The sequence below is a fragment of the Lacerta agilis genome, chromosome Z (assembly GCF_009819535.1).
Source record: "Lacerta agilis isolate rLacAgi1 chromosome Z, rLacAgi1.pri, whole genome shotgun sequence".
Taxonomy (NCBI): Eukaryota; Metazoa; Chordata; class Lepidosauria; order Squamata; family Lacertidae; genus Lacerta; species Lacerta agilis.
Window position 1 is genome coordinate 21,049,470 of NC_046331.1, and position 16,381 is coordinate 21,065,850.

Here is a 16,381-nt window from a genome sequence, read left to right on the forward strand (position 1 = left end):
AGTCTGAAAGTGACTGTTGAGGCCAATTCTGGATCCACACGTGGGGAAATAGGTTTCCGGCTAGGAGTTGATCACGGTGAGAGTTTGCAAAGCGTACCTTCCTCTTAGCACGTTTCTCCCTTTCGTCCTGTGGTAGTGCAAGGTACATAGCATGCATTTTATAAGTGTGTTGAAATGATATTTTACAATCATAATTATTTTGACAAAACATTTCCTTGCCATTACGTATGTAATCCTCCAAGACATTGCTGAAGAACAAGTGAAATAACATAATTGCATATTTTAAAAAACTATTATTAACTCAGAAATTAATCAGTTTATCCATGATACAAATTTATAAGAAAAGTTGAGCCAGTTGAAAATACAATCCTGCAGGATTGAAAAAATATTGTATTCAAAAGATTTGAATAATCTCCATATTGTTACTTACAGTGTGGAAAAGTACTTTCATTTGATCATGTACAATCTTATCACAATGTAATCCTAAACATGTATACTTAGCTCAGAAATAAGTCCTGTTGAATTAAGTGGGGTTTACCTCAAGATAAATGTGGCTGGATTGCAGCCTCAGTGTAATGTACAGTACAGTACTTGCTATTTTAAGCCGTATTTTAATTAACTGTTTGGTTGTTTTTGTTTCTATTACGTTTTATTGTAATTCACATTTGGTGTTAGCCGGCCTGAGCTCCATGTATTTAGAAGTCACTGTTCAGACATTTGCCTGAACACACCAATACTCAACATGTCAAAAGGGCAGAATCCATACAAAAGTCCTGCCTGCAATTTTTGTTTGGGCCCTCTTTGGTCCCCAACGTTCCCTGCATTGTGTGAGGAAGGGATTAGTGGTTTTTATTTATTTACTTTAATAATATGTATATATGATATAATTGGGTTTCTTAAAAAAAAATCTTAAGAGGTTTACAACAGTGTAAAATAAAACATTAAAATTATTGATAAAAAGTTAAAAGCAGATATTAAACATATTAAAAAGATTATTGAAATAAACACTGACTAAAAATAAATAAAACACATGTAACTTCTACAGTGTTGATTTGGGTTCTTAACAAAACTTTCTGATCTTCCCAGGTTGTTTTTGATGTGAAAGTTTTGGAACAAACTGTAATGCAAAGTTTCCTTTAAAGTAGTTCCCTAAACTCCATTGAGGTGTTAAGATGAAGCACATGCCACACAAAAGAGCAGCAAGAAGTTCTTATTGAGACCTCATTTCACATTCAGACACACAAACCAATTGGTTTGGAATTTACAAGCCCTAAACAAATGTCAACTTCTCTTTCATCTCCAGGAAAACAAGCGGACAGAAATAGATGGATGCCTAATTTCTTTTACTGATTTCTGCAAAATCTCAGAATGGAACCCTGTTCAACTGACTATGGAAGTTTCTTTAAATAGTGCACTGAGGCATATTTCGCTAAAATAGCTATATCCTTTTGAGTGAAATCCCTAAAGGTGATTGTATAATTTCCGGCTACCTACCTGAATCTGTATAATTTGTTGTTATTGCTCATTTAATTGTTATAATTTGCAGCCCAGTCATATGAATATTTACTTTTAAATCACTGGAACTTAGTTCATTAAGACTCCTTAACAAGCCTGCATAAGTATTCACTTATATGCACAGTTACTTAGGAGTAGATTCTTCAGATCTCACAAGGACTTACTTAATGGTAAGCAAACCTAGGATCCGTCTGTAAGGCTGCTATGCACATTTTATTTGGATTTAGCCCCTTGTATTGAATGTGGCTTCTTCATAAGCATGCATAGAATTGGAGTACTTGGGTCATATTTCATCCAATGCTAATCATACTGAAGAGCAAACTTGTTGAAATTAAGGATACAAATAAACATAGGTTTCAGCTGGTTTACTCTGAGTATGATTCAGTTGGATACTACCCATAGTATGTTCACATTTCAAATGCTCAAAGCAGTTCCTATGCATTGGATAAGATTTATTAAAATATCTGTAGTTTCTGAGTTAGAAAAACCTTTCTGTGACATATAATTACATTTTCAGTTACAAAGTGTAAAGTCTTAAAATTGCAAATGCAAGAGATAAAATTCAAGTGCTCTTATTCTAACACCTCTTTAGTAAATAAGAATAACAGAGATGAGGGAGGGGGAGTTTAACCTATTCCCCCCTCATAAAATTCACAGAACATTTCTTCTGAAGACAATAAAGCTGAAAGAAACTTTTTTTTATTTGCTGTGAAGATTAGCACCCTTTCAGGCAATTTAGCTGCTGAACAAAAGAGAAGGAAGACACAGTTCTGCATATCAAAGCTGTTTAAAAGAAGTGTTAAAAAGGTCTGTGGCTCACTATGAGAGGTCTTAAAACCAATGGCACACTTGGCTAAGAGAAAGATAGTTGGCACAGCTCACTTGCATTGTGAAATTAATATTCAGATTATACACATTTTAGAAACATAGGAAGCTGTGTTATATCAGTTCAGACCATTGGTCCATCTGTGCTGATTTAGCAGTGAATCTCTAGGGTTTCAGCCAGGAATATTTCCCAGCCCTTAATGGAAAGGCTAGGGATTGAACCTGGGACCTTTACCTGCAAAACATGTGCTCTACTATTGAGCTATAGTTCTTCATTTAAGATACATAGGAACATAGGAAGCTGTCTTATACCGATTCAATCTAACTCAGTATTGGCACTGACTGGCAGTGGCATTCTAGGGTTTCAGACACACTTCTCTAAGCCCTACCTGTAAATGCTGGGGACTTGGCCCTTTTGCATGTAAAACAGTTGTACCACTGAGCTATAGCCCTTCCCCTATTTCTTGTGCCTTTGCATTATTATAAAAAATAGGGGAGGGGCTTCTTATTTCATCTTTTCAGCAACCCATTGTATATGCTCTTGTGGCTTTTTTTTAGAGACCCTATTTAGGTAAGGATTTTTGTTTCTCACCAAGCTTCCTGTCTTTATTCCTCAGGAAGACCTATATTTCTGGTGATTCCTGGTTCTAAAACACTATTGTTGCAGACCATATAGAGTCTATGCAACACATCCTGGCTTAACAAATTCCTGGCAGCTTCTTCTATTCAGCAAATATTTCCCCCTCCTGATGCTAACTTCTTTTAAATTATTTAATTTTTTAAAAAATATGCTATCCTGACTTTCTTTTAAAACAGAGCTTTCCAAATTTTCATGTTAGTGACACACTGTTTAGACATGCATCATTTCACGACACAGTAATTCAGTTTAACTAGCAAACTGGAGGTTAAACTAACCCCTTTCCAGCCCCTAGAGGAGGGCAGGGAGTGTTTGTGCGACACACCTACACACTGCAAGTGACACACTAATGTGTCGTGCACACACAGTTTGGAAAACTGTTTAAAAAAGTAAACCAACCCAAGCCCTTCAGGTTTCACATGCATGGTTACCCTTGGAAACAGCTGTCTGGCACTCAGACCCTCAGGTGGGGGGAAACTTAGACACCTCCACTCCTTGCCCTCCTTTGTCCCCTACCTCCAGCTTGCTTTGTCTTAAGTGGAGCAGTTATTGGGTTTACTTACACAGTAGTTATGTGAAACATATAAATCTGCCCTGTGCAAATGCCCCTGTGTTAAAAAAGAAAAGAAAGATTAATTTGTATCCAACGTAGAGGACTTTTTGTATATAAAATGTACATTGCTGATTGTGTGTATTTAGTACTGCATCTTAATTGCAATATGCAAAGTTCTATACAGTGGTACCTCTGGTTACGAACTTAATTCATTCCGGAGGTCCGTTCTTAAACTGAAACTGTTCTTATCCTGAGGTGCGCTTTTGTTAATGGGGCCTCCCGCTGTGCGCGCACCTCTGGCACACGATTTCCGTTTGCATCCTGGGGCAAAGTTCGCAACCAGGAGCAATTCCAAGTTAGCGGAGCTCGTAACAAGAAGCGTTTGTAACCAGAGGTACCACTGTATTGTAATGCACTGCGGGGGGAGCCAATATTATACCCTCTAACCTTTGTTAGACTCCAATTCCCATCAGCCTCAGTTAGCATTACCAATGGACAAGGATGATGGGAAGCTGTAGTCCAAATCAGCTGAAGGCCACTATGTTGGCTACCTCTGCACTAAGAGATAATCTAATAAGGCTGTAAAATGTCCAGTAGTGATTGGTTGAACTGCTCTAATGCCGCAGAATCTGTTCAGATCATATGCAGAACCCACTGTCATGGAATATCTCTCATCTCACTAAACATCCTCCCTCCAAATACACAGAAAAATAAACAAATACCAGATAAATAAAGCAAAGGCATGCAGCTGGAGGTGTGAACTTTTTTTGCTGCAGCAAAGGGCCCCTTGCTTGAGCCATACCATGTTTATAACATGTATGACATCTTACATAAAGTGAATGAAAATAGTGGTCACGTTTGCCTAGAGGAGACATGGATTCAAATCTCTGCTTATATAAAAATTAAATAGTATTATTTTGTAATGAAGATACATTCCTCTGTTTCTCAATCGAAGGAGGCCTTTAAGAGTGTCTCCCAACTTGTTTTCTGTATGGGAATTCTGTTGGTGATTCTTTTGAAAGAACACACACTGGAAATGTTTCATAGGAAAGTCTTCCCCAACCTGGTGCCCTCTAGTTCTCTTGGCCTGCAACTCCCATCAGCCCCAGCCAGCACAGCTGATTAAAACTTAGTGAAGCCATGACAGACATTAATTTTATGTATTTCATGAGTTTCTGCACTGTTTTTCAATAAACATTTCCAGGGCACTTTACAGCAAGAAATAATGAACAATGAAAACAATTAAAGCAGCATAAATAACTTTATTTTTTACACCAGTAAAGCAGCAGGTAAAAATAGCATTCTTCAAATCTGGAACTATACTTGATGATCTGATAAAGTTAATAGTCTTTACTTAGACTTCGTTATTTTAACTCATGTGCAACTGCTTATTCTACATGCCTGTTTTATAGTTTTGTTTTTAATTTTTGTCTGTTATAATTGCTCTCTCTTTTATATACATTGTAAATAATAATAAAGCTTTACACAAAAATATCAGTATTTAAAATTCCATAGATATTAAAATCTCAGTAGATGTTTGGAAATATAAGTATTTGCCTGGGACTAAAAGTACAGTATGTTAAATTAAATATCAAACAAGTCTCCTTGGTGTGCCACAACTGATGTGAACCAGTTCTGCCAGTATCCTATCTTCAGTCTAAACCATGCCAACACAATAGTATTTTGGCTTATATTTTATACTGTTCATTTTTATCTTTTATTTACAGGCATTTTTAAGAACCTGGACTTAGACTCACTTGAATCTGTATTGCCTCCTAATTTTTTCAAGCAAAAGTAGTAACAAGAGAAGCACGAATGTTTTGGCACAAGAACAATCACCAAATGAATCTCAGCATTGAATGATAGTACCATTAGTAGAAGAGTTGTTTTACAAGCTGCTGTAAATTGATGGGTTTAGCATCTTGCAGGATTAGTCTACTGTAATTACCCTTCTCCTTGGTACTCAGTGGCACACTTCAGGCACAATTTTGTCAAACTCTTTTATATATATAATTTATTAAGTTTTTACATATATTTTCCAAACATCATTTAACATTCCTTCATATCTTATACAATATTTTTTGGACTTCCATCAACCATGTCTAAAGATTTCCAATTTTCATATCTTAATCTTGTATTTTCATAGTTTCACTTTTACTTTTAATAATTTATAACCAATTATCATCTTCCTAAGTTTTTTCTGTAATATTACAAAACTTCTTGTAAACCTACAACAAGTGTTATTTGTTGTTTACAATTGTTTTTCAATTAATTCTCAAATTTCTTCCAAGAACCTCTGGTCCCGCCAGTTTCAAATTCTTCCTGTCATCTTGTCCAATTCTGCGTAGTCCATTAACTTCATCTGCCATACATTTTTGCCAAACTCAAGCACCTTTAAGTCTCAAAAGTTTTAATGGGAGACATTTAAGCATGTGCTGAACTCTGCCACTGAAATCAATCAGCATGAAAAAGTGCTTAACGTCATCTTAATTCTATCCTTGCACCTTGCTAGAATTGTCCATTCTTAAATTCAGCATACACAAAGAAGAGGTTACTTCTGGCATACATGTTTCTATTAAAACAACCACAACAACCCTTTCTGCTTTAATTTGGGCCTTCAGGAATATATATTTAAAACAGATGGCAAAAACTCTTCTGTATAACTATAAGTCATTTATTAAATAAGACACTATAATGGGGAAAATTACAAATTATGGCAGATGATCTTAAGGCACTTCTTACAGTAACAATAATCATAATCATAATCATAATAATTTATTTGTACACCGCCCATCTGGCTGGGTCCCCCCAGCCACTCTGGGTGGCCTCCAACAGATATTAAAATACATTAAAATATCACAGGTTAAAAACTTCCCTAAACAGGGCTGCCTTCAGGTATTTTCTGAATGTCATATAGTTATTTTGACCTCTACAGAAGGCAGACATGGTTTTCATTTGCATCTAAGTCAGTAATTTATTGTACTTAGTGAGTGTTATCTAGATAAGTCATAGAGCTCATCCATTGGGTATGACTAACGCTGGATATCACTCAATGTATGCTTTTTATTTTAAGCATGTTAATATGAGGTGAGACTCCTTAAACATCAGAGCATCATGAAACTAAGCTGTATCAGTCAACTAAACATTTGGGGGCAGCAAAATATAGCTCTCTTATAATGAATATTTTTTCATACATTAAAAATATCATAGGATAACTTTATTGGAAAGACTGTATTCTAATGTAAAAAAAGAGATGCTATTAAGAAAAATAGCATTTGTTCATAATACTCTGGCTCATGCTGCAAAGTGCTGTAGATTCAACATCTTTCAAACCTAAACAAAACAAATGTACAGTATAAAACTTTGAAACTTGCAACTTCGCGAAGGTGAAGTTATTTCAAGCTACCAAGATTTCAGCCTTTAGAAGTTGAAATTATGTAGATTTAATTTACATAAGCACAGAAGTTTCATTTCTAAATAAAGGTTCCAGCAAAGAGTTAAGAAGTTTTAAGTTCCACTGATTTCAGTAGGAAAGCTAAGCATTTGCTTAGTGCACTTTCACTCTGTGAGAGGAATGAGGAATAGATACGTGTGGGATTTAAAACTTCAGATGGATCATGCCAAGTTCTACTAGAGAAGAAAAGGGTTTTTTTTGGGGGGGGGACAGATTACGAGGTTGGAAATATAATACTGTCCACTTATCTTTATTAGTAGAGTACATGCATTTCCTCATCCATTCATAAGATGGGTTTTGTCTTTGACTGTGGAGAGAGACTTGATCCATATTAATTGTTTCTACAGAAGGTGAAGCCACAGAACCAGTAAGATTTGGAGAGCTGTGATTAGCAGCACCGTATGAAACCCATTTAGGAGAAAAGGAATTTATTTGTAAACAGGTATCTGTCCTGGAGGCTCCTTGGTCGTAAGAATGCCAATCTTCCCTTTCTAGGTCATAATGAGAACCCCAGCTCCCCAAAGACTGGTTTACCAGTACATGGTTTTCCATACTTGGCAGATGACAATAAGTCATGCAATCTGTATATGGTGCTGTGGAGGCAGAGTTTTGTGTTGTTAGATGGCTATTGTTGCTCCTTACGGAATCTGGTTTCTTTTTCCAAAAGATGGCTTACATACGTGACAACACTGACTGGTGAATTTTTTATTTTTATTTTACATCCTACTTGTTGGCTACTCTCTTCCTATTTAAGGTGAAATATAAGTTATTGCTGGTCTTCAGAACACATCACAATCTGATTGACTCTATTACTGTACTCTATTTTGAATTAACAGTCAATGTGTTATCAAGCTTCTGGTAGTCATGGTTTAGGAAGAAGTCTGCCAACTCTCTAATTGCATGTCCATTCAAATGAAGAGCTGACACATCCAAGCAACCCCACCTTTCTGCTAGCTCTGTCTTGCTCCCTTTGTTTACATTTAAAAAATAAAAATAAAAACCTAGATCATGTATAGCTAAGCACTAAGCTACCAGTATTTGTCAAAGGATGTTCTTGCAAAAGAGGTGTGACATATTATGAGGCCTTTCGCTTTTCAGATAGGTGGATTTTCTTTCACAGCTCTTTACACCTTGACACCATTCAGACTAGCACATCCATACTAATTCCATGAAAGAGGGAAGCTGTGACCATCAGAGAGATGGGTAAAAGGCAAGCAAGAGACTTTCTCTAACAAGTGAAGGTGAAGGAATGGTCAATATCTAGAAGTGGAAAGTTTAACTCTCATTTTCAGTAGTGGGGAAATTCAGGCTTAATGACAAAATGTGACTCTCCAGGACTCTTATCTAGCCCTCAGAAGTCTCCACAGGCCACACACCCTCACTGGCCCTGCTTTGCACCCTCTTTGAGTGTTTTTGCCTGTCTGGAATGAGCCCTTGAACTCTGACCATGCCTCTTGTTTCCTGGATGAAAGATGAGGGGTGTGTTCTTCCCACTTTGCCTCTGGCACTGCCCACAAATGACATGTCATCCTCAGAAGATTGTCCAGCAGTCTTGGGATAGAAAAGGTTCCCCACTCCTTCACTTGTTTTCATTTCCTTTGTAATATGTTCAGATTTTGATGGCATTCAGCAACAAATGGACATTTCAGTCAGTATCTGGGGATTAGTTGGGAACAGAGAGGGCTCCAAACTGTAAGGCAACCTTCCCCAACCTGGTTTCCCTCCAGATGTATTATTATTATTAGTTTTTCTTAAAGATTCTCTTGTGTTACAAAACAAACACGGAAAAGTGCATAAGAGAACTCACTCTGAAACTTACCTATAGATGGTACCTAACAGTATGGAAGCTGGCACTGGTACACCCAGGAACCTCACCTAAATGCTGGAAAAGCTGCCCCTCCAGATATTTTGAAATATGACTCATATCAGCCCTAGCTTGCATGGCTGTTCCCAAAACATCAGAAGGGTACCAGGTTTGGAAAGGAAAGGCAAAATGAAGTGGGCAGTGACTTGTCACTCACAATCCACCATCAGTTCCTGAACAATGCTTATTGAAATGAAATAAACTGCATAAGAGCACAGTAGTTTCTGATTATTGCAATGGAGCATGTGCAGGAATCTTTCATGATGTATTGTGCCCTATATTAACAGATGGGATAATTGTTGTTTAGATATTTCAGCCATCGAAATGTCTTGGTCTAGCCTTCTGCTCCATGGAAGAAAGAAGGTTCAGCACTCAGGAAAGAAATGTTGAGGGCATGAGGAATAATTGGCTTCTTTCCCAAATTCAGGGACCAAAGATGTCTGGAAGGAAGGCAGGCAGACATACATTCTTTCCCCACATGCCAACAGTTTCTCTGATCCCTGGTCCATCTCTTTCTTCATAGGAAATGCAACAAAATGACCACTCTTGTACAAACACTCTGGCCACTCTGGCTGCTGCTCCAGTTCTTCTCTTTGTGTTTATGAAAGGATGTGTGCAAATGGGGAAAAGGAAATAAAGTGCTGCGAAGTAAAAACATACCTGCAAAATGTTCTGGCTTTCCACTTTATTTCACAAGCATTTATTGCATAAAATAGTTTTTTCTTTGTTACAGTTAACAAAATACTAATTGAATCAAACTTCCTGCATGGTTTTCAACGAGTCAAATTGATGTTAAATAATCCTTATTGTTGTATGCCACTCCAGTCTTTGAGCTATGTAAGATTCCAGGGGTTTCAGGCTGTTACTCAGGGTCCGTATTTCCTTTTGGAAATGTGGCACATCAGAGACTGTGGTATTCGTAGGATATATAGTGTATTTACACATATATACAACCTGAGCCTCCAGTGGAGGTGTTCACAGCATTAACACTCCAAGCAGGCCTTGCTTTTCTCACAGCCAAAGCCTGGAATTCAAATAAGCTCTCAAACCTTACTCTCAGAACATTGCTCTGACTCTCCTGTTCCTGCTTTACTTCTAGGTCACATTACTGCCTCTACCCTAAGCTTCTAACTCACATTGTTTCTAACTCTTTATTTTAAATGCTGGCTTTATCGGTTGCAGGAGGGGCCGCATCCATTTGGCTGTCTCACTAAGTCCCTTGGAGCCCATGTTTTCTGAATGGCCCATAACCTGCCTATCACCTCAAAAGGAAACTAGCTGAGCTTAATTATATTTTAACACTTGCTGATCCACTCTTAGCACCCCAAGCGTTAATTAAATTCTAATACTTTGCTGGATCCGAGGATTGTAGTTGTCTGGTAGTTTTCCGAAATTAGCAGTATTTGATTAAATTCTAACACTTACTGGTTCCATGGATTTAGTGGAACCTGGCACCCACAAACTCATAACACTATATACTACTAGGCTAATGATAGCTAAGGCATTGTTCAATTTTATAGCAATATACTTTAATTAGGGCTGTCAATAGATTAGACATATTTTAGTTATTAATCTACCTTTTAACCAATTAATATATTGAGTTCAAATATAGTTGCATTTTTTCCATGAGATACTACTTTTGTGCTACTGAGTGAAATAACTTGCAACTTGATTAATAAAGGATCATTGTTAGAAGGATACTCTTTATCATTTCCTTACACATTCTGTATTGCAGTAATAAACTAGGGCTACAAGTAGCTTGAAAACTATATAAACAACTGTGCTCTTAAGGTATAACAGCTCCAAAAAAGTTGTCTTTTTGTTCTTAAATCTACTGATTTAAACTTCAGTTCTGATTTTAACCTTTGGGTACTGCCTTATTAAAAACTCTGCTTTATATTACATACTAACTGCATCTAATGAAAACACACTGCAATCAAAAGTAAGCAGCATTTTAGCAAATTAGAATTAAAATATGTCTTCAAAACCTTTCCTTATCTTCCTTCAAAATTATCTCCTGTATGTAAACAAGGTAAAATAGACTGGTTTACCAGATAAACTGATCCTGCAATGATCCTGGGACAAGTGACTAAAGTGCAGTTTTTGTTTTGACATCCCAAATTTTCACACCAGGAAGTGTAAATTTCTCTTCCTTTAATTGCCACCATGGAATTTCTAAGAACTTTTAAATTATGTTTAGGAGGATAAAAGCAACATAATCCTTGCTTTGTTGATTGATAGCAATGTAAGTTTATGGCAATTTGATATTGCATGGGCTGCTCAATATGACTTCTTTGAATTTTTGAACTGAGATATAAAAGAATAATTTTCTTGCCTACATTTTAATACGATCAGTTAGTGTATTTATTGTATCATCTGTATCATTTATTGCAACCTTTGCCATTCCATCCTGGCTGGAGCTGATGGGAGTCCAAAACATCTGGAGGGTACCACATCAACAAAGGATGGTTTGTTAAAAATTGTGTATATAAAACAATTTTAAGGTCTGTTATAATGTTTGTTTAGTTTTTTTTAGAAGGCGGAACCCATTGTTACAGCCTAAGATAATCAAGAGTCTTTGAGCTACAAAACAACTTTCAAAACTGTATAACAGAAGAAGTAATGTAAAAATGAACATATTTAGCAGTTTCCACTGACCCACTCAGGAGATGAATTATTTGCTTTGTCTCCTGTTCATTTCACCGTCCAGTAGTTAATACCGGTATTTCTGAAAACGATACACAGGGCCAGACTTGGAACCCTTCCACATGTCCTTTTTTATTGTGCATTCATGATTATTTGTGCTCATGATGGTAATGGGATAGTTATATTCAAACTAGCTTTCAATACTGTTGGTGTCTGCAAAAGTTTTGGGGCCAACATACTGCTTTATTTCCAATCAGTGTGTGTCCTGTAACTTCCTACTGAAATCTGGTAACTTTTTATACCACAAATCTTCCATTTTATCTTTTTTTTTTTTGTCAAATTCAGTGCTTTTTTCCTAGAAAAATAGGTGCCAGTACTCACCATGAAGTTGTTACAGTAAGTGTCACACTTTTTAACAACAAAAAGAGGTGCTGGTACTGAGCACCATTGAGTACCCCCTAAAAGAGCACTGGTCAAACCTAAGTTGCATTACAGTTTAAGAGTGCACTTCAGTTATATAGTTGTGAAAGTTTAGTCAAAACCTGCCAATGGGTCCAAATCTTTATACTGTCTTTTTATATAGTTTATAAAAGGTTCCCACTCCTTTTTGAAATCGATGTTGTCTCTCTCATATATCCTCACTGTCAGCTTAGCCAGTTCTACATAGTCCATAAGCTTAACTTGCCATTCTTCCTTTGTTGGCTGGTAAAACCAGCAGGGTATAGAATTTGTTTAATAAATCAATATGGAAATATGGGGGAAGCCAATATGGGGGAGGGGAGAAATATGGATATATAAATTGTTCAATTAAGATTTGTGGTAAAATTGTTGTTATAATTTGAAAATTCATTAAAAAATATTTTTAAAAAAGCGTGCACTCCAGATAGCAATAATGGGAAACATCAACTAATAAAGCAGAATGAGATGTGGACAGTCCGATATAAATCTACCCTTAATGCACTTTTGCTGTGTCAATGACATATTGCAGAACACACCTGCAGAAAATTCACCAATCTGGGTGGCCCGAGATGTGATAGTTTTTGGTTGTTGTTGTTCAGTCGTTCAGTCGTGTCCGACTCTTCGTGACCCCATGGACCAGAGCACGCCAGGCACGCCTATCCTTCACTGCCTCCCGCAGTTTGGCCAAACTCATGTTAGTAGCTTCGAGAATACTGTTCAACCATCTCATCCTCTGTCGTCCCCTTCTCCTTGTGCCCTCCATCTTTCCCAACATCAGGGTCTTTTCCAGGGAGTCTTCTCTTCTCATGAGGTGGCCAAAGTACTGGAGCCTCAACTTCAGGATCTGTCCTTCCAGTGAGCATTCAGGGCTGATTTCTTTGAGAATGGATAGGTTTGATCTTCTTGCAGTCCATGGGACTCTCAAGAGTCTCCTCCAGCACCATAATTCAAAAGCATCAATTCTTCGGCGATCAGCCTTCTTGATGGTCCAGCTCTCACTTCCGTACATTACTACTGGGAAAACCATAGCTTTAACTATACGGACCTTTGTCGGCAAGTTTTTGGTAGTTTGCCCCCATTACTGTAAAAAAATTTTTTTGAAAAAATATCTGTTGTTGGAGTGGACTGGGCTATTGGGTTGGACTTGGACCCCAGCTGTTTAATTCTTTCCTCTCTGGTAACTTTTCTCCTCTTAATTGCTCTCCTCTAGCTGCCTTTGTCCCAGAGCAGTGTGCTTCTAACAAAAATGGCTGGAGGAGAAAAAGGTTAAGCAGCCCATTCCTGCATTATTCCTCCATTTAAACTTGAAACTTCTCATGTTTGTTTTGTTTTGTTTTAGCATAGCAGAAAGATACAGGTAAGTATGTGGCATTCTAGTTTGGACCACAACCTATGACTTTTTGAAGATGGCTTTGGATGCAAACAGTGTAAGCTTCTTCCATCAACAACCTGCATAGAAATCTGTGCAAATATTAAGTCAAATGTTTTGGCAGACTTTGGTAAATTTGAAACTGATTACATCTGCTCTTGTTTATCAAATTTAAGGATTTTCCTCTGTAACATCTAAACAAATCAAATACATGCAGTTAAATTAGGTTCAATTCAGATAACATGTCAAACCATGGTGAAGAAAGCTTGAGGCTGCAATCCTATACCTATTTAGTAAATCCCATTGAATGTAATTGGGCTTATAGGGTCCTCATGTTTCATACTTTATATAGAGGACAGTCTCAATCCAATCCATGTTTGGTCAGTGGTGCCACCTGGGTCAGATTTTGGGGCAGAGGTACAGGACCACACTTAGAATGAGGAGGGCCCTCAAATACAGCAAGAGAGCCTTAACACATTTTGAGGTAAAGGAGTGCATATAAAGAGAGATAACATCATAAAACTATTAACTCCAGGGGATAAAATAATGTATCTGTTTAAAGATACCATTAGAAAGGAATGCAAGGCTTGGACTACAGACTGAGCAGGAATACAGATACCTGGTCACACTCTTTCCCACTATGGAGATAAGCGCCAGAGTTGTATTTTAAATTATAATTATTTATTAATTTGCATCTATACATGTAAATCAGAACATGCAAATCTGTGCCCTCTTATTTGATTATGTGTTTCCTCCATGGCGACACAAAAGTGGCCAAGACAGTGATTTCCTTCTGAGAATAGCATTTTTCTGTAGGGAGTGCTTTTGTTTCTGTGTGGTGTCTGAAATGGCAAGACACAGTTTTGTCCAGAAGCTGCTGCACTATGAGTGGGGAGTAAATTTATGAAGCTTAGCAGACAGAATGTGAAAGCACACCTACAGCCCTGAGCCATGATTTTTCTTTGGTAGACAGATACTATTCATAGGATTACACTAACAGGTTATAACATTGTATGGTCTACATTTAGCACACAAATCCTGGTTAAGTTTCCGAATGATAGTGCAAACCATAGTTTGGGATGATGTCTCAAATGAATCATGATATGAGGGGTTCTTGAATACTGTATTGGGATATGTCAGGGCTTGAAGTGGGAACTCATGGTCTGAGGCAGGTACCATGGATTAGGTGCACTCAAGTCACAGAACCCTTTTCAGGTACAGAAAGAAATAGTAGCATTCAGCACCAGCCCCTGAGATAAAGTGGCAGCAGGCCTTTGGAACTGCCAGGCCTTCTACAGCTACTAGGAGCCTGGCACTATGTCCTTATCCTGGTTACTGACAGAGTACCCCACAATTGGGTCAGTGGATCACAGGTGGGGAAAGAGGGGCTGCACTCTAGCTTGCAGTTTTCCCATGGCATCTTGTTGGCTGCTGTGAGAACACAGTGCTGAACTAGACAGGCCTTTGGTCTGATTCAGCAGTCAAGCTCTTATATTTTTTAATATTAAACTGAGAACTGAACATGCAGCTTCCAACACACTGGCCTGTTTCAAATACTAATTTAAAACATGGTTGAGATGATTTAGCTCAAGCCACAGCTCACACAAGCACCTCCTCTTTCACAGAGTGAAAGCTTCTGCTCTTGGTTTTGGCGAAACCATAGCTTCTCATTATGTATGAAATCCAGGGAACTGTGGTTTGATCATTGTTATTAACTAGAATTAAATAAACGGCAGATCCCTAAGTTTGTATGTAATAAGAAACTGGTGTAGTCAAATCTGAACATAAAACTTTTCATTCTTGTTCTCTCGCATTCAAAAGGATACTGGAATCTCACTGCAGCTAATTTCACTCCAAACCAGGATGGAGAATGTGTGACCCTCCAGGTGTTGTTGGAATCCAGCTCCCATGAGTCCTAGCCAGCATGGTCAATGGTCAGGGATATTGAATGTTGAAACCCCAGAACATCTGAAAACCACAGGTTCCTCATCCCTGATCTAAGCCATACTTTAAAACTGATAACCTGAACTCAGCTTTTGTGGATGCATATTAGGTGCAGATGAGTATCACATTTAGTGTTGCAAAGTATGGATGCAAATGTGGCTTCTCATTTGTCTTTCCATTCGAAATACACATCCTTACCTCTTTTGGAAGCTGCTGCATCGAGGTGCATACAGTATAACTAGGTATGTGCAACCCCTTTTTGCACAAGTCTCTCCTGTTCAGTTGAATTTTAGAAGTAGATTTTAGTTGATCAATAATTTAAAAATCAGAACTTCAAGAGTACCTCCCCTTCTCTATTAATTCTGGTGCCCAGAGCAACCCTGGTGTCATTTAGTTGAGAATATCAAGACATGAAATAATAAGCTCCCCTCCAGATATAAAATAAGTACAATATTAAAACCACAGGAATCTTGAATTAAGCAATGGAATGGAACAGAAGCTGGTGATGTGCCATCAAACTTATTTCATGGCTTCATGTTAGAGATGTGAAGACCCAGGAAAAAATAAAACAAAACAGTTTTATTTCTTCTGCACACACACCTGAAAAAAATCCTTTCCCCCTCCTCATGACATATGAAAGGATAGATACCGGTAAGTTTGTTTCAACCTGGGCAAACCTTCAGCTTTTAGAAGTCCATGATAAATACAATGACAAATAAGAAGAAACAGAAACTGATTGTGGTGGCTCAGAAAAAGAGGTTGATAAAAATTCATGTAATATCCTCCCTTGCTTTGTCACAGCTCTGTTTATGGATATGAGTGCTTTATGGCTGCTTCACATTGTGGAGGACTGTAGGAGACACAGGGTGGTAGTCAGTGCTAACCCTGCTCACGGTAGACCCAATACTAACTTAGCTACATTACTTTCAGTGGGTCTACTCTGAATAGGACTTACTTGAATAATTTTCAGATTACACAATCATTTTCCTTTACTATAATTTTGGTGGTTTCTCCTGTTCCTGGGAGGGGGAAGGTTCCACCTTTTCCTCATAAACTGGAAAAATGGGTGGAAATGCTAGGTTGACTGCAGTTCAGCAGTTGTAGCTCCATTTGTA